This window comes from Bubalus kerabau, chromosome 2 (assembly GCF_029407905.1).
Source record: "Bubalus kerabau isolate K-KA32 ecotype Philippines breed swamp buffalo chromosome 2, PCC_UOA_SB_1v2, whole genome shotgun sequence".
Classification (NCBI taxonomy): Eukaryota; Metazoa; Chordata; class Mammalia; order Artiodactyla; family Bovidae; genus Bubalus; species Bubalus kerabau.
In genome coordinates, this window is record NC_073625.1 from 95,998,223 (window position 1) to 96,017,970 (window position 19,748).

Here is a 19,748-nt window from a genome sequence, read left to right on the forward strand (position 1 = left end):
GGTGATGGACAAGGAAGCCTTTTGTGCTGCCGTCCATGGGGTCGCAAATTGTTGTACATGACTGAGAGACTGAACTAAAGTGAACTGACTGATAATGGGCACATAATATGCACGTTTGCTGAATTAATGAATTTTAATGCATTAATGACAACAAAAAATAAAAATATGAGAAAATTTACATATTCTCTGTGTCTTTCATGTAAGTGGACAAACAGGTGTAAGTTTCTAAGCACAAACCAAGTTCACTTAATAACACAACAACAATATCCAACCAAATTTACCTGTTGAGGTTGAGTGTTCCAGTAAGTAGTGACTAGTACTAGTCTTCAAGTCAAGTACATTAATTGCATACTCCACATTTAATGATGACTTAGAAGTTTATGTTTCCCTAAATGAGTACTTATATTTTCTTTTTTCTTTTTAAATTTTATTTTATTTAACTTTACAATATTGTATTGGTTTTGCCATATATCAAAATGAATCTGCCACAGGTATACATGTGTTCCCCATCCTGAACCCTCCTCCCTCCTCCCTCCCCATACCATCCCTCTGGGTCGTCCCAGTACACTAGCCCCAAGCATCCAGTATCGTGCATCGAACCTGGACTGGCGACTCGTTTCATATATGATATTATACATGTTTCAATGCCATTCTCCCAAATCATCCCACCCTCTCCCTCTCCCACAGAGTCCAAAAGACTGTTCTATATGTCAGTGTCTCTTTTGCTGTCTCGTATACAGGGTTATTGTTACCATCTTTCTAAATTCCATATATATGTGTTAGTATACTGTATTGGTGTTTTTCTTTCTGGCTTACTTCACTCTGTATAATAGGCTCCAGTTTCATCCACCTCATTAGAACTGATTCAAATGTGTTCTTTTTAATGGCTGAGTAATAATCCATTGTGTATATGTACCACAGCTTTCTTATCCATTCATCTGCTGATGGACATCTAGGTTGCTTCCATATCCTGGCTATTATAAACAGTGCTGCAATGAACATTGGGGTACATGTGTCTCTTTCCCTTCTGGTTTCCTCAGTGTGTATGCCCAGCAGTGGGATTGCTGGATCATAAGGCAGGTCTATTTCCAGTTTTTTAAGGAATCTCCACACTGTTCTCCATAGTGGCTGTCCTAGTTTGCATTCCCACCAACAGTGTAAGAGGGTTCCCTTTTCTCCACACCCTCTCCAGCATTTATTGCTTGTAGACTTTTGGATCGCAGCCATTCTGACTGGCGTGAAATGGTATCTCATTGTGGTTTTGATTTATATTTTCAAAACAAAGGCAATAAAACTTTTTTAAAAAATACTAATTCTCATGTAGAATACATGAATAAAAATGGCCACAATAAAACCAAAGTGCTTGGTTCATAGTTTTAATCTCTACCCTCCCTCAAACTCTGTACTCTACCACGGTTATGGAGAACCTGTCAGAAGCCTGAATTTGAGTTTAAAAACCATATTTCCTTAAATATTGAAATAGAGATAAGACCTCTTTCTACAAAATGCTCACACAATTCTTGATTGGTTTTTATAATGAATACAAAATGATTATCAAAGAAGATGACTTTGTTCTCAGATATCCACCTATAAGTTTATTTCCTCTGCTGAAGTCCATATACCCAAATTGTCTCTTTTACATGTTAGAACTAGATAATATTCCCATGAACTTTTATCTAATAGGAATTCTGGCTATCCTGGACTGTGAGATATCCACTTTTCCTCAACATATCAAAGGCAGGGGTGGTGCTTCTATGATGTTCGCAGACTTGCCTGCCTAGGGTTGAAGTGGCTTATTAGAAATTCCTTACTGACTTGTATTAATATAAATTAGTAGGTAAAGAACATAATCCAGCACAAAGTACAATTTTTATTCAAATATTTCTATTAGCATAATTATCTTTTCTGAGGAAATTAAATGTACATTATTATACTTAATATGCCATAAATTATAGAAGCAAAAAATTTCATTTGTAAGGTTCTGCAGTTCTCAAGTAATTAGCCACATTGCACCCTGGAAACTAAAATTAAATACATAAATTAAACTAGTGGGGGGGATGATAACATAGTAAAAAGGTTCTGGATATAATACAGTATGTCATACCTGAAGCTCAGCCTTAAAATAGTCACTCTAGGCATGCTCAGACAAGAACTTGATCGGGTCTCCTGAAGACCTGAGCATTTGAATAAAGTGATCAGTTGGAAAGTCTACCTCTGATGAAACAGCATTTACACAAATAGGTTTCCTTGCCTACTTTCTGAACATTCAGTTCAGTTCAGTTGCTTAGTTGTGTCCAACTTTTTGCGATGTCATGGACTGCAGCATGGCCAGGCTTCCCTGTCCATCACCAACTCCCAGAGGTTGCTCAAACTCATGTCCACCAAATTAGTTATGCCATCCAACCATCTCATCCTATGTCATCCCCTTCTCCTCCCACCTTCAATCTTTCCCAGAATCAGGGTCTTTTCCAATGAGTCAGTTCTTCGCATCAGGTGGCCAAAGTATTGGAGCTTCAGCTTCAGCATCAGTCCTTCCAGTGAATATTCAGGACTGATTAGGATGGACTGGTTGGATCTTCTTGCTGTCCAAGGGACTCTCAAGAGTCTTCTCCAACACCACAGTTCGAAAGCATCAATTTGTTAGCACTCAGCTTTTTTTTTTAGAGTAAAATGCTCACATCCATACATGACTACTGGAAAAACCACAGCTTCAACTAGATGGACCTTTGTTGGCAAAGTAATGTCTCTGCTTTTTAATATACTGTCTAGGTTGGTCATAGTTTTTCTTCCAAAGAGCAAACGCCTTTCAATTTCATGGCTGCAGTCATCATCTGCAGTGATTTTGAAGCCCCCAAAATAAAGATTTTCTCTGCTTCCTTTGTTTCCCCATCTATTTGCCATGAAGTGATGGGACTGGATGCCATAATCCTCGTTTCCTGAATGTGGAATTTTAAGCCAACTTTTTCACTCTCTTCTTTCACTTTCATCAAGAGGCTCTTTAGTTCTTCTTCACTTTCTGCCATAATGATGGTGTCATCTGCATATCTGAGGATATTGATATTTCTCCCAGCAATCTCGATTCCAGCTTGTGCTTCATCCAGCTTGATATTTCACAAAATGTACTCTGCATATAAGTTAAATAAGCAGGGTGACAATTTTTACAGCCTTGATGATTTCCTCTCCCAATTTGGAATCAGTCTGTTGTTCCATGTCCAATTTTAACCATTGATTCTTGACCTGCATACAGATTTTTCAGGAGGCAGGTAAGGTGGTCTGGTATTCCCATCTCTTGAAGAATTTTCCAGTTTGTTGTGATCCACATAGTCAAACGCTTTAGCATAGTCAGTAAAGCAGAAGTAGATGTTTTTCTGGCACTCTCTTTCTTTTTTGATGATCTAGCAGATGTTGACAATTTGATCTCTGGTTCCTCTGCCTTTTCTAAATCCAGCTTGAACATCTGAAAGGTCATGGTTCACATACTGTTGAAGTCTGGTTTAGAGAATTTTGAACATTACTTTGCTAGCCAGTGAGATGAGGACAATTGTGTCATAGGTAGATTAAACACATTATTCAGTCCTTAATCTCTGAAATACTCAAGTTGTGAGTTCAGGAGCAAGATATTACATAAATTCAAAGTTATTTTTAATATCCCTTCCAATTTATATGAATGAAACATTCTGCTCTTTGTTTCTGAAGACATACACATGAACGCATCAAGGACATCCACTACTCCTCTCACAGAAAGTAGCTTGGGGTTGAATTTATAATATTTATACTGTCTACATTTAGTGATAATTGCCCCCCAGCTCACAAGCTGAAGAACTAGTTTCTTCTACTTGCTAATCAGTCTGACACTAAGCTTAAAAGCAAAAAGCATAAAATGAAACTTGAAGTCTTTGGAAAGTTTTATTCCCCTCCATGTATAGTTATTATTTTTTTTATAAAGTGGGAAAACAAGGCAATACTATAAATTAGATTCTTCCTGTTTGTGTCCCAGGTAGAAAGTGAGACTTAAACATAAATTGGTCTGTCTCCAAAAGACAAAGTAGAGGATGACAAGGTAGTGGTTATATATGTCCTTCGTAATGCTAGTACCACAGCCTCATCCAATATTCCTCATTTATACCTCAATACCCAACCCACAGATGCTCTTTTCAACCATATGCTCTTTTAATATAAAATTTGCATTTCTAGAGCATAGGAGATTTTAGGATGTAAGCTGTGTGCATGCAGGTTACGTTGCTTCAGTTGTGTCCAACTCTTTGAGACCCTAGGGACTGTGGCCTGCCAGGCTCCTCTGTCCAAGAATATTAGAGTGAGTTGCCATGCCCTCCTCCAGAGGATCTTCCTGACCCAGTAATGGAACTCATTTCTCATTGGCAGGTGGATTCTTTACCACTAGAGCCACCTGGGAATAATGTAAGCCACTTACCATCAAATAGATAGTCCTTTTACCATAGAATAATGTAAAATTCATAGTAATAGGCACAAAGTGTGATCTGTGTGCCATTTTAAATCCCACCAAAGAACATTCTTTACCAATGAGTCAAAGACAACTAAATAGTTGTATGTGATCAGTTAACATCAGTTAGTTTTTGTCTTTGACTATTCCTGGCACAGTGAGTATATGGCTACAGGTATGGAAGTTATGTATGTGCCCCAAATTGTAAGCACACACTCACCACATCTGAGCTACACACCACTGCTACTTAATCTTCAACCTGCCAGTAATAGAGACCATTGCTGAGTCACTGATACACCACTATCCCTCAAAATAGCCCAATTCATAGTAAGTTGACTTTTTCAGACACCTTCCATCCTGGAAAAGTCCAAGGTTTATTTTTACTAGAATCAATATATATATATGTTGCACATACATTTGCCTACCCAGCCCAAAGAACCACTGTGTGAAAGCTTTCAGAGTGTTGGACACAGCATCATGGGATCTCACACAACATAAGATTGCATCTATAAGAGATACATTTTTGGCTGAGTCCCTTCACTGTTCACCTGAAACTATCACAACATTATTAATCGTTTATACCCCAATATAAAATACAAAGTTTTTTAAAAATTAAGAGATAAATTTTACAGCAAAGAAGGTTTGAAAGTTGCTATATGACTATGGTGTCCATTCATCCTATCATATATCATAACACCCAAAGCTGTGGGCCTATTAAGCTAGAGAACAGAATTTTAAGACACAGCTGGGATTTAAGCTTGAAGATGGTATGTTGCAAGGATGGGTACCATCCTCCAGGATGTAGTATGTATTCTAAATCAATGATCATTTTATAGTGTGGTATCCCCAATAAAACAGGGGTTGGAGAACAAAATGAGAAATCAGAAATGGCCTCATTTAACATCACCCTCAGTGACTCTTTGCACGGCCATTCTACAATTCTAGATTTTATGAGTAGAGAGGTCTTGATATCCAGAGGAAGAATGGGTCCATTAGGAAAATATAATAGTAGTTTCATCAAATTTCAATCTATGGCTATCACCTGAGTACTTTAGGCTGTGTGATGAGACAAGCATGCAAAAAAAAGAAGTCACTACAAGGCAAATATAATTTACCCTGTCTATTAGGAGGAGATAGGGCTAAGGATACACAATAGGTGATGGAAAGAGTGTATTTTACAGCTCAGAGAGATCCAACTGGATGTCTTTTTTATTTCTTTGCTCCACTTAAATAATATATGTGTGAGTGGTCAGTTGTGTCCAACTCTTTGTGACTCCACAGACTGTAGGCCACCAAGCTTATCTGTCCATGGGATTTCCTGGGCAAGAATACTGAAATGGGTTGCCATTTCCTTCCCCCAAAATCATATTTGAACAACTACAATAGCCATAATCTGAGAAAAAAGAAGTGACCAGTGTATCGCTCATGGATTAGCCATGAAATTAAAAGATGCTTACTTCTTGGAAGGAAAGTTATGACCAACCTAGATAGCATATTCAAAAGCAGAGACTTTACTTTGCCAACAGAGGTCCATCTAGGCAAGGCTATGGTTTTTCCTGTGGTCATGTATGGATGTGAGAGTTGGACTGTGAAGAAAGCTAAGCGCAGAAGAATTGATGTTTTGAACTGTGGGGTTGGAGAAGACTCTTGAGAGTCCCTTGGACTGCAAGGAGATCCAACCAGTCCATTCTGCAGGAGATCAGCCCTGGGATTTCTTTGGAAGGAATGATGCTGAAGCTGAAACTCCAGTACTTTGGCCACCTCATGCGAAGAGTTGACTCATTGGAAAAGACTCTGATGCTGGGAGGGATTGGGGGCAGGAGGAGAAGGGGACGACAGAGGATGAGATGGCTGGATGGCATCACTGACTCGATAGACGTTGAGTCTGAGTGAACTCCGGGAGTTGGTGATGGACAGGGAAGCCTGGCGTGCTGCGATTCATGGGGTCGCAAAGAGTCGGACACGACTGAGCGACTGAACAGAACTGAATCAAATCATGAATGCGCAAAAACTAAAATGGAGAGTAGAGTAAATAAATCATGAAATATGAATATCAACTTTAGTCTTACACAACCTGCAACTGCAGAGCCTTTAATTTATGCCACTAACAGTCTTCTTCCCAAGAACTCTCATCAGAATTCTAAAGGAACTGCTCCCAGAAACAGTACAAAAACTATAGATCCAAATAGTACAAGGCTTGACTACAGTAGAGGCTGCAGTGCTGTTCAGGTTCCCCAACCTCTTCTGGGTTGAAGCATTCATTCTCCTTGAGTGCTAGAAGAGAGTGACTGATGTGAGAGTAAAATCCCAGTCTCCATTCTCTAATGTGGGACAGGTCAAAGGTCATTCTACTCTCGAAGTACATTTGATTCAGGTGAGGCTTTTGTTGTGATTGCATCCAAGTCCAATTTCTTCCTCTGATCACCTCTGACTCCTTTGGTCTGACTCAAGTATTGATTCAGAAAAAAAAAAAAAAAAAAAATCCTGTACACAGATATCCATCTCAGACTCTGCTTTCCAGGAAACGGGAAATAATATTGTGGGAAACTAATATCAAAATCTGTATTAGTTTCCCAGAGTTGTAACAATGTACCACAAACTGAATGACTTCAAAGAAATTTAATCTCTTACAATTCTTCCAGATGTTATAAATCCCAAATCAAAATGGTAGTAGGGTCAGTTACTACTGAAGATTCTGAGAGAATCTACCCCCCACTTCTGTCCTAGCCTCTGGTGATTGTTGGCAATTCTTGACATCCCTTGGCTTGTACATATAATGTTTAATCTCTGGCCTAACATTCACATGGCTTCTCCTTTCTGTTTTTGTGCTTAAATTTCTCTCTTCTTCTAAAGATGTCAATCCTTGTATTGAGGTGAGTGAGGGATAGTCACACAGTCATCTCCAACTCTTTGTGACCCCAAGGACTATAGCCTGCCAGACTCCTCTGTCCATGGAATTTTCCAGGCAAGAAGACTGGAGCGGGTTGCCATTTCTTTCTCCAGGGAATCTTCTCTACATGGGTCTCCTGCATTGCAGGAAGATTCTTTATCATCTGAGTCACCAGGGAAGCCTACTATTAAGAGACATTTCTAAGTATAAAGACAGATCAACATAAAAAGTATCAGCAGGTACATGCTTGACTTTATCTTATAATCTATAGACAATACTTTAGAATATGTAATGAATCCATACACTTTTCGAAAGGAATACCCAAGATAGAAGTAGCAATAAAGTTATAAATGACATTAATCTTTGTATTAAGGCTTACCTAATCCAGTATAATCTCATTTTAATTACATTGTATCTGTGAAGACCCCATTTACAAAGAAGGTCACATGCTGAAATTCCAAATGGGCATTTGGGTGTATACCGCAACTGAATAAAGGAGAAAAACCATATAATAATCTCAATCAATGCAGAAAAATTATTTGATAAATTCAACATTCATTAATGAAAAAAAAAGATTATTAGTTAATTAGAAATGGAAGGGAACTACTTTGACATGATAGATGGCAGCTATATAAAACTTCCAACTAACACCATTTTAATAATGACATATTGCATACTTTTTTCTCTAAAACAGGGAACAAAGCAAAAGTGTTAACTTCACTTACTGTTCAATTTAGTTCAGTTCAGTCGCACAGTTCATGGGGTTCTCAAGGCAAGAATACTGAAGTGGTTTGCCATTCCCTTCTCCAGTGGACCACGTTTTGTTAGAACTCTCCACCATGACCGGTCCATCTTGGGTGGCCTACATGGCATGGCTCATAGTTTCATTGAGTTAGGCAAGGCTGTGGTCCATGCGATCAGTTTGGTTAGTTTTCTGTGATTGTGGTTTTCGTTCTGTCTGCCTGCTGATGGAGAAGGATAAGAGGCTTATGGAAGTTTTCTGATGGGAGAGACTGACTGAGGGGTAAACTGGGTTTTGTTCTGATGGGCAAGGCCATGCTCAGTAAATCTTTAATCCAATTTTATGTTGAAGGGCAGGGCCATGTTCCCTCCTGTTTTTTGATCTGAGGCCAAACTATGGTGGAGGTAATGATGATAATGGTGACCTCCTTCAAAAGGTCCCATGCAAGCACTGTTACACTCAGTGTCCCAAATCCTGTAGCAGGCCACAGTTGACCCACGCCTCTGTTGGAGACTCCTAGACACTCATGGGCAAGTCTGGGTCAGTCTCTTATGGGATCACTGCTCCTTTTTCCTGGGTCCTGGTGCACACAAGGTTTTGTTTGTTCCCTCCAAGAATCTGTTTCCCCAGTCTTGTGTAAGTTCTGATGGTTCTATGATGGGGTTAATGGCGGTCTCCTCTAAGAGGGCTTATGCCATACCCAGGTTTACTGCACCCAGAGCCCCTGCCCCTGCGGCAGGCCACTGCTGATCCATATCTTTGCAGAAGACACTCAAACACAGTTCTGGCTCAGTCTCTGAGGGGTCTCTGGGTCCTGATGTACACAGGTTTGTTAAAGCCTTCTGAGCATCTCTGGTGGGTATGGGGCTTGATTCTAAAAATGATTTCACCCCTCCTACCATCTTTCTGGGGCTTCTCCTTTGCCCTTGGACATGTGTTATCTTTTTTTGGTGGGATCCAACATTCTCTAGTCAATGGTTGTTCAGCAGTGAGTTGTAGTTTTGGAGTTCTCACAGGAGAAGATGAGCACATGTCCTTCCACTCTGCCATAATCAGCTGCAGCAGAATTTAGTGTAAGCATAAACAAATAATTCAATGAATACTCAATTGATTATCTAAAAGATAACCATTCAATACAGAGACTTCTCAACAAATAGTGTTAAAACAATTGGATAAATATATTCACAATAGCTTGTACCTAAATTCCTAACAAAAGTAGACAAATAATCATATATAATGGAATTCTACTTATCAATTGAAATAGAAGAATAAATTGTTGTTACATATAAGAGTATGAATGATTCTTAAAAGCATCAAAAAAAAGGAACCATGACCAAAAGAGAAAATATTGCATGACATTCAGTTCAGTTCAGTTCAGTTGCTCAGTCGTGTCCCAGTCTTTGCGACCCCATGAATTGCAGCACACCAGGCCTCCCTGTCCATCACCAACTCCTGGAGTTCACCCAAACTCACGTCCATTGAGTCAGTGATGCCATCCAGCTATCTCATCCTCTGTCATCCCCTTTTCCTCCTGCCCCCAATCCCTCCCAGCATCAGTCTTTTCCAATGAGTCAACTCTTCTCATGAGGTGGCCAAACTACTGGAGTTTCAGCTTCAGCATCATTCCTTCCAAAGAACACCCAGGGCTGATCTCCTTCAGAATGGACTGGTTGGATCTCCTTGCAGTCCAAGGGACTCTCAAGAGTCTTCTCCAACACCACAGTTCAAAAGCACCAATTCTTCGGTGCTCAGCCTTCTTCACAGTCCAATTCACACATCCATACATGACCAATGGAAAAACCAATGCCTTGACTAGACGGACCTTTGTTGGCAAAGTAATCTCTCTGTTTTTCAATATGCTTCTCTAGGTTGGTTATAACTTTCCTTCCAAGGAGTAAGTGTTTTTTCAATTTCATGGCTGCAATCACCATCTGCAGTGATTTTGGAGCCCAAAACAATAAAGTCTGACACTGTTTCCCCATCTATTTGCCATGAAGTGATGGGACCAGATGCCATGATCTTCGTTTTCTGAATGTTGAGCTTTAAGCCAACTTTTTCACTTTCCTCTTTCACTTTCAAGAGGCTTTTTAGTTCCTCTCCACTTTCTGCCATAAGGGTGGTGTCATCTGCATATCTGAGGTGATTGATATTTCTCCCAGCAATCTTGATTCCAGCTTGTGCTTCTTCCAGCCCAGCGTTTTTCATTATGTACTCTGCATATAAGTTAAATAAGTAGGGTGACAATATACAGCCTTGACGTACTCCTTTTCCTATTTGAAACCAGTCTGTTGTTCCATGTTCAGTTCTAACTGTTGCTTCCTGACCTGCATATAGGTTTCTCAAGAGGCAGGTCAGGTGGTCTGGTATTCCCATCTCTTTCAGAATTTTCCATAGTTTTTTGTGATCCACACAGTCAAAGGCTTTGGCATAGTCAATAAAGCAGAAATAGATGCTTTTCTGGAACTCTCTTGCTTTTTCCATGATCTAGCGGATGTTGGCAATTTGATCTCTCATTCCTCTGCCTTTACTAAATCCAGCTTGAACATCTGAAAGTTCATGGTTCATGTATTGCTGAAACCTGGCTTGGAGAATTTTGAGCATTACTTTACTAGCATGTGAGATGAGTGCAATTGTGCGGTAATTTGAGCATTCTTTGGCATTGTCTTTCTTTGAGATTGGAATGAAAACTGACCTTTTCCAGTCCTGTGACCACTGCTGAGTTTTCCAAATCTGCTGGCATATTGAGTGCAGCACTTTCACAGCATCATCTTTCAGGATTTGAAATAGCTCAACTGGAATTCCATCACCTCCACTAGCTTTGTTTGTAGTGATGCTTTCTAAGCCTCACTTGATGAAATTATGTATATGAAATATAAATATAAATATTTTAATTATATTCATTGGAATATTTATATTCATTGGGAAGACTGATGCTGAAGCTGAAATTCCAGTATTTTGGACATCTGTTGTGAAGAGCTGACCAATTGAAAAAGACCCTGAATTTTGGAAAGTTTGAAGGAAGGAGGAGAAGCAGATGAAAGAGTATGAGATGGTTGGATGGGATCATTGACTCAATCAACAGGAGTTTGAGCAAACTCTGTGAAAGAGTGAAGGACAGGGAATCATCTACTGTATGTAGTCCATGGGATCGCAAAGTGTCAGACATAACTGAACAGCATCATATGAAATACAAAAATAAGCAAAACTAATAAATCATGTTAGAACTAAGAATACTTGCCTACAAGGGTTTGGGGGTGGGGATTGACTGAAAAGGCACAAAAAAAATGTTCTTGAACTCATGGAAATCATCTACATCTCAGTTAAGATATTGGCGACATGGATGTCTTGTATGACTCTTTGTGACTCCATGGACTGTATAGTCCATGGAATTCTCCAGGCCAGAATACTGGAGTGGGTAGCCTTTCCCTTCTCCGGGGATCTTCCCAACCCAGGGATCAAACCCAGGTCTCCCGCTTTGCAGGCAGATTCTTTACCAGCTGAGCCACAAGGAAAGTCCAAGAATACTACAGTGAGTAACCTTTCCCTTCTCCAGTGGCTCTTCCCCACCCAGGAATCAAACTGGAGTCTCCTGCATTGCAGGCGGATTCTTTACAAACTGAGCTATCAGGGTTTCCCTGATAGCTAGTCAAAGCTATGGTTTTCCAGTAGTCATGTATGGATGTGAGAGTTGGACTATAAATAAAGTTGAGCACCAAAGAATTGATGCTTTTGAACTGTGGTATTGAAGAAGACTCTTGAGAGTCCCTTGGACTGCAAGGAGATCAAACCAGTCAGTCCTAAAGGAAATCAGTCCTGAATTTTCATTGGAAGAACTGATGCTGAAGCTGAAACTCCAATCCTTTGGCCATCTGATGTGAAATGCCGACTCATTGAAAAAGACCCTGATGCTGAGAAAGTCTGAAGGCAGGTGAAGGGGACAACAGAGGATGAGATGGTTGGATGGCATCATCGACTCTATGGACATGATTTTGAGCAAACTCTGGGACATGGTGAAGGACAGGGAAGCCTGGTGTGCTGCAGTCCATGGTGTCGCAGAGTTGGACACTACTGAGCAACTCAACTGAAGTGACATGCATGTATGTTTGTCAAAACCTTGCATTGTCCATTTAATATCTTTGCATTTTACTGTATGTAGATATTCCTTTTCAGTGAAATGAAAAAAAAAATTATTCTAACTCTGGGAAATGAATTATAATAACAAAAAATTACCAAAGTACTTATTAAGTGAAAGAGGTATTTCAAATAGAAACAATAAATAGATTTGAGGGTTTTTATAAATAATCTAAGTAAAGAATGAATCAGTGGAAAATGATTTGAATTTCTTGCTGACTTGACATGAAAACATATCAAAGAAGGTAACATAGTAATATGCCCTAACAAGGACATAATGACACTTCTAGCAGAGTGGTTTATGAATGTTGTGAATTCAAGGAGTATTTAAGGTTAGCCATTGCACAAGAGAAATTTTAAGTTCCCTGTTCACACTTGATAAATTCAGAGTGGCTTTCTCAAATTTGACAACAATCCTGAAATATAGTATGACATTATCAGTAATGAATTATGAAGCAGAAAGAAACTTCTCTAAACTATCAATTACAAAGAGCAATTTCACATGAACCTTGCTAGAGGAAAGACTTAATTATCTTTCTATTCTCCATAGCAGATGATACAGCAAAATATCTATCATATGAAAAAGCAAATAGAGTTTGCTGCCAGAAGTGTAGGAAAAATGATTATAGATGTCTGTCAGAAATTTCATTAATGAATATATTAGGACATTATTCTAGATTTTGTGATGATTGTGGTATGTTTTAGCATTTTATAATTTGTAATTTGTTATGATTTCTCATACTAAATATTCCCTTTATTCTCCTATCCAAATTTATAGTCATAATTTTGTCATCACTTTTCTTGAGGACAAGTAAAATGATATGAGATTTAATCTTCATGAAACTGGGATCTGGCCTTCCTTCAACTCCTTTCAGGGTTCAGATCTTACAGTGGGTAACAGTGTCCCATCTTTACATTACAATGATACTGCAACATTTTTGTGTTGTTCTCACCTCATTCCTAGAGGCCACTCTTCTCCACTACTTTCCTATTGCATTCATGGGTTAATTCCATTTGAAACACTTGAACCTGAACTTCAAATAAGGATTTGAACCTAAACTTCAAATTCATAATCAGGTCTTTTTCATCCAAACACATAATCCACATTTTGTTAACAACTTGTCATTTAACTCTAATGTTGTTTGTATTATTGTCTCTAAATCTCTATAAAAAGGGCTTTTTTAAAAAAAAAATAGGGAAAAGAATAAATTATAACACAGAATAGATATCACCAGCTAATCCATAATTGATTTAATACTCTTATGGCTGAAGAAATATTGTAATACAAATAATGACAGTAAGATTTTGTAACACTCAACTCCAAAGAGAGGAGGGCAAGATATGCAAAGACTTATTAATTCTTCTTCCCCTTTTTATTCTTGCTCTTATAAAATTCACAATAAGCAGCAAATAGTTAAGGTTTGCAAGATGACATTTTTGACAGTCAATGAATAGCTGATTGAATAGAATTCAATCACTGTTGCCTTGACTTGGCTAGCAAAATGCTTTAAACATTAAGAATTAGATTATTATGCAGTTATTTTAAATGATATTTACACAAAAATTATGACAGAAAAATAGTCAAAATAAATTCAAAAGATTCTTATAGAATGGGTTGTACCATATAATACTAGTGTTTATCTTTAAATTATTCTGCTGCTGCTGCGGCTAAGTCACTTCAGTCGTGTCCAACTCTGTGCGACCCCATAGATGGCAGCCCACCAGGCTCCCCCGTCCCTGGGATTCTCCAGGCAAGAACACTGGAGTGGGTTGCCATTTCCTTCTCCAATGCATGGAAGTGAAAAGTGAAAGTGAAGTCGCTCAGTTGTGTCGGACTCTTAGCCACCCCATAGTCGGCAGCCTACCAGGCTCCTCTGCCCATGGGATTTTCCAGGCAAGAGTACTGGAGTGGGGTGCCATTGCCTTCTCAGAAATTATTCTGCATATGTATGTAAAAGTCTAGGAGGAAAGAGAAGAAAATGTTAACAGAGAAGGATATATCTAGGTGTTGTGACTGTTGAGTTTCTTTCTTTAAGTTATCATGCTTCTACAACTATATGTTTCTCTTTATAGTAAAGTTTTGAAAATAAATTTTTTAAAGAAGTTTAATGACATGGAAGATTTTCACAATGTAATAGAAAAGAAATAGGCTACAGTATTTTATATAAACTATGATCCCTGGATATAAGTATATGTGTGGTGTTGGTGCTAAGTTGCTTCAGTCGTGTCTGACTCTTTGCAACCCTATGGACTGTAGACCAACAGTCTCCACTGCCTTCAGAGTCTCCAGGTAAAAATATTGGAGTGCGTTGCGATTTATTCCTCCAGATCTTCCCAACCCAGGAATCAAATCCACGTTTCCTGCATCTCCTGCATCCAGCAGGTGGATTCTTTACCACTGAGCCACCTGGGAAGCCCAGGTATAAATACTGCTGCTGCTGCTTGCTGCTAAGTCGCTTCAGTCATGTCCGACTCTGTGCGACCCCATAGACTGCAGCCCACCAGGCTCCCCCATCCCTCAGATTCTCCAGGCAAGAATACTGGAGTGGGTTGCCATTTCCTTCTCCAACGCATGAAAGTAAAAAGTGAAAGTGAAGTCGCTCAGTTGTGTCCGACTCTTAGCGACCCCATGGACTGCAGCCTACCAGGCTCCTCTGTCCATGGGATTTTCCAGGTAAGAGTACTGGAGTGGGGTGCCATTGCCTTCTCCTATGTATCAGTTCAGTCAGTTCAGTCACTCAGCCATGTCCGACTCTTTGCGACCCCATGAATCACAGCAAGCCAGGCCTCCCTGTCTGTAATCAACTTCCGGAGTTCACTCAAACTCATGTCCATCAAGTCAGTGATGCCATCCAGCCATCTCATCCTCTGTTGTCCCCTTCTCCTCCTGCCCCCAATCCCTCCCAGTATCAGAGTCTTTTCCAATGAGTCAACTCTTGGCATGAGGTACCCAAAGTATTGGAGTTTCAGCTTCAGCATCAGTCCTTCCAATGAACACCCAGGACCAATCTCCTTTAGAATGGACTGGTTGGATCTCCTTGCAGTCCAAGGGACTCTGAAGAGTCTTCTCCAATACCACAGTTCAAAAGCATCAATTATTTGGCACTCAGCTTTCTTCACAGTCCAACTCTCACATCCATACATGACCACTAGAAAAACCATAGCCTTGACTAGACGAACCTTTGTTGGCAAAGTAATATCTCTGCTTTTTAATATGCTATCTAGATTGGTCATAACTTTCCTTCTAAGGAGTAAGCCTCTTTTAATTTCATGGCTGCAATTACCATCTGCAGTGAGTTTGGAGCCCAAAAAAATAAAGCCTGCCACTGTTTCCACTCTTTCCCCATCTATTTGCCATGAAGTGATGTGACCAGATGTCATGATCTTCATTTTCTGAATGTTGAGCTTTAAGCCAACTTTTTCACTCTCCACTTTCACTTTCATCAAGAGGCTTTTTAGTTCCTCTTCAATTTCTGCCATAAGGGTGGTGTCATCTGCATATCTGAGGTTGCCATTCCCTTCTCCAGGAGATCTTCCCCACCCAGGGATTGAAACCTGGTCTCCTGCATTGTAGGCAGACGCCTTACCATTTGAGCCACCATGGAAGTCCTCCTATGTATAAATACATGTATATACAAATACATTTTATTTAAATGTATTAAAACATATGTAAACAAGCATTCATATTTACTGGGAAAGGACCAGAAGGCAGCATAGCATATAGTTAACAAAATTTTTTTCAAGGAGTTGAGTATATGGGGAATTTTCATTTTTTCTTTTATATTTATGTTCAATTTTTTATGCAATTAATATATACTGCTTTTTAATGAAGGAGAAAGAACAAGACAGCAGGCAAGATAATGTATCAGAAAACAATCTCTCTTTTGTTTTATACCAAATAACTGCTACTAGTAATAATGCATAAAACCAAAATGTTCCTACCTCAAATTGGGTTATCCTCAAATTTGGAATATCTCCACCTCATTCAGAAAGTGGGAAAGAACAAATCTCAAGCATAAAGAGTTTTCTGCCCAAATACAGATATAAACGCTGGAGGAAAACTAGGGAAATGTGAAAAAGTGAAAAATGCAGCAGAACAAAGCAGATAAACAGATAAGCAGAGATATTTGTTAGATTTTTAATTAAGTCAGCAAGCTCAGGAATGATTGTAGTTTGACTTTGAGGTATTGTTGAAGGTGTCTGAAGAATTCCAATAGACACATAATCTGAACAAAGACAATACAAGACATTATTATCAATTCAGCCAATAGGATCAACAAAAAACTGAAGCACAAACACATGTAAACACATACACCTATATATAAATACACACACACACAAACACACAGGGCCATAAATCATGAATCCAGACCATAAAGCATGGATGGGCTGGGACAGAGATCTGACAAATGATTACCAACTATTTAAAGCAAAAGTGAGAGTGGTGTCAGATATTCTTGATAACATTTAGTAATAATACCCATTCTTAAATAAAGAGGTTAACTCTTTAAATTATGCTTGACTCTTATTTCCCCTGAAATGTGCTATTATTGAGTTATTCCCAAATATCTTTGGTCAAATTTGATAAATATGAATTGGTATGGTTTACCAAAGAAACACTTGCCCTGACAGATTTTAAGAACCTTCATTAACACACAAGTGTCCCAGTAAAAATCAATTTTCCCTGATTAAATTCAACTGAAACTCAAACTTCCTTGTGTGGAGAGAAATCAGGAAAAATGTAGTTATTTAACTATCAGTTAAAGACTATAGTATCCTAAAAACAACACCAAAAAAACTGAAGTGAGCTTGATTTTTAGTGTCTTCTGAATAGTACTTCTTAGCATTTACTAATTGATACAGAAGTATTCATTTCATCTAACTGGATTGAATTGAAAGTTATGTATTATATGGAATTTTTAAAAGGCTACAAGAAAAGTTTTCAACTGTGTTTTATTCCTGAGTTAGGATAGCTCTCTAATACCAGACTCCAGGGACCAGTCATATATCCCTTCTCAGGGAAAACGCCTATCAGCAGTCTTAAAATACCTGTAATAGTTAAGGCTGGGCACCAGTCCATGGGAAAGCTATAAACTGGACAAAAATTACCTATAAACTTTCAGAGGGTAATAACTTCTGATCGTTTCTACCTTACCCATGTTTGAACCAGTAATTCACCTCTGAAAAGCCATTTTTAAAAATTACAGTACCATTTAACCATTCACAAAACAAGAGCCTAATCTCTTTTTAAATCTACTGTTTATACTAATACATATGATTATTTCAAGTAAGTATGAAATAAGGGGGGAATAATGTGCATACGGGTTGAGTGAATGGCTTTTTGTTTTTTTCAAAACAGATTAACTCATGTAGCATAATCTTTATCTGCAAATTGAGGAGGTGGAAGAAATGAGAGGAGATTAGAAAAAGACGTAATTAGTATGGCAGATAACATTTACCACAAGTATATAGTCCAGAGGCACACGGGTGTTACAATGAACATTGTCTAGAATATAAGTTACTTGAACTACTTAATTATTTTTAGAAGAAATATTGCCAACTTAATTCTATTTTCAAAGGTGAGATATCAACAACTTTTGAAACTAAAGATTCTAACTTCAGGTCTCTAGAACTTAAACTTAGAAGTCTGATATTTAAAAAAGAAATAATTATCCTACAAAAGGATATTTGAATATGCAAATGCTTAATAATTAATAACTTATTGGAATTATTCTGAAGAGCAATGCTTTATTCTATATGTTCTAAAAATCATTGTCTTATCTTAAGCATGAATTAACTCCTGGGGGGAAAATTAAAATAAGACAAAAAAGTCTAAAAATTTAATACTGCTGTAAAATATATATATAAAAAAATTTAATTGTTATCCAAGGTGTACAAGAAAATGATAATCAGTTCAGTTCAGTCGCTCAGTCATGTACAACCCTTTGTAACCCCATGGACTGCAACATGCCAAGCTTCCTGTCCATCAACTCCAGAGTTTGCTCAAACTCACGTTCATCGAGCTGGTGACGCCATTCACCGTTTCATTCTCTGTCGTCTCCTTCTCCTCCTGCCTTCAATCTTTCCCAGCACCAGGGTCTTTTCCAATGAGTCTATTCTTCACATCAGGTGGCCAAAGTATTGGAGTTTCAGCTTCAGCAATCAGTCTTTTCAATGCAATGAGTATTCAGGATTGATTTCCTGTAGGACTGACTGGTTTGATCTCCTTCCAGTCCAAGAGACTCTCAAGATGCTTCTCCAACACCACAGTTAAAAAGCATCAGTTCTTCAGTGCTCAATTTTCTTTTAAGTCCAACTCTCACATCCATACATGACTACTGAAAGAACCATAGCTTTAACTATACACACTTTTTCAGCAAAGTGATGTCTCTGCTTTTTAATATGATGCCTAGGGTTGTTACAGCTTTTCTTCCAGGAACTATACAGCCCATGGAATTTTCCAGGTCAGAATATTGGAGTGGGTAGCCTTTCCCATCTCCAGGGAATCTTCCCAACCAACAGATCAAACCAAGGTCTCCCACATTGCAGGTGGATTCTTTACCAGCTGAGCCACCAATGAAGTAATAATGATAATATCTACCATTTAATTTAGTGGCTAAAATTTTGCTAATTTTACTAACATTAAGCCTAGGTGAAGCTGAAGTTTGAATGATTATATGAAGACCTACAAGACCTTCTATAACTAACACCAACAAACAATGTCCTTTTCATCATAGGGGACTGGAATGCAAAAGTGAAAAAAAGTCAAAAGATAGCTGCAGTAACAGGCAAGTTTGGCCTTGGAGTACAAAATGAAGCAGGGCAAAGCCTAACAGAGTTTTGACAAGAGAACACATTGGTCATAGCAAACATCCTCTTCCAACAACACAAGAGACAATCTACACATGGACCTCACCAGGTGGTCAATACTGAAATCAGTTTGACCACATTCTTTGCAGCTGAAGATGGAGAAGCAGTATACAATCAGCAAAACAGGACTCAGAGCTGACTGTGGCTCAGATCATGAACTTCTTACTGCAAAACTCAGACCAAAATTGAAGAAAGTAGGAAAAACCACTAGGCCATTCAGGTATGACCTAAATCAAGTCCCTTATGATTATACAGTGAAAATGAAAAATGGATTCAAAGGATTAGATCTCATAGACAGAAGTACCTGAAGAACTACAGACAGATATTTATAACATTGTACAGAGGCAGTGATGCAAACCATCCCCAAGAAAAAGAAACACAAAAAGGCAAAATGGTTGTCTGAGGAGTTCTTACAAATAGCTGAGAAGAGAAGAGAAGCAAAAGGCAAAGGAGAATAACAGAAGCAGAGAATATCAAGAAGAGGTGGCAAGAATACGTAGAAGAACTATACAAAAAATATCTTCATGACCCAGATAACCACGATGGTGTGATCACTCACCTAGAGTCAGACATACTGGAGTGTGAAGTCAAATGAGCCTTAGGAAACATTACTATGAACAAAACTAGTGGAGGTGATGGAATTCCAGCTGAGT

General features: G+C 38.6%; 1 long non-coding RNA gene across 2 annotated transcripts; it reads right to left on the reverse strand.

The window, feature by feature from the left end:
* Window positions 1-6,959: 6,959 nt before the first annotated feature.
* On the reverse strand, window positions 6,960-8,361 carry LOC129644814 (uncharacterized). 2 transcript variants are annotated; one of them, XR_008710995.1, is made up of 3 exons: window positions 8,078-8,361; window positions 7,732-7,838; window positions 6,960-7,488 (listed from the first exon to the last, which is right to left on the reverse strand). It is a non-coding gene; the product is annotated as an uncharacterized LOC129644814 (long non-coding RNA). The 2 variants fall into 2 exon arrangements; XR_008710994.1 differs by having other exon boundaries at window positions 6,960-7,536.
* Between the last annotated feature and the right edge of the window lie 11,387 nt (window positions 8,362-19,748).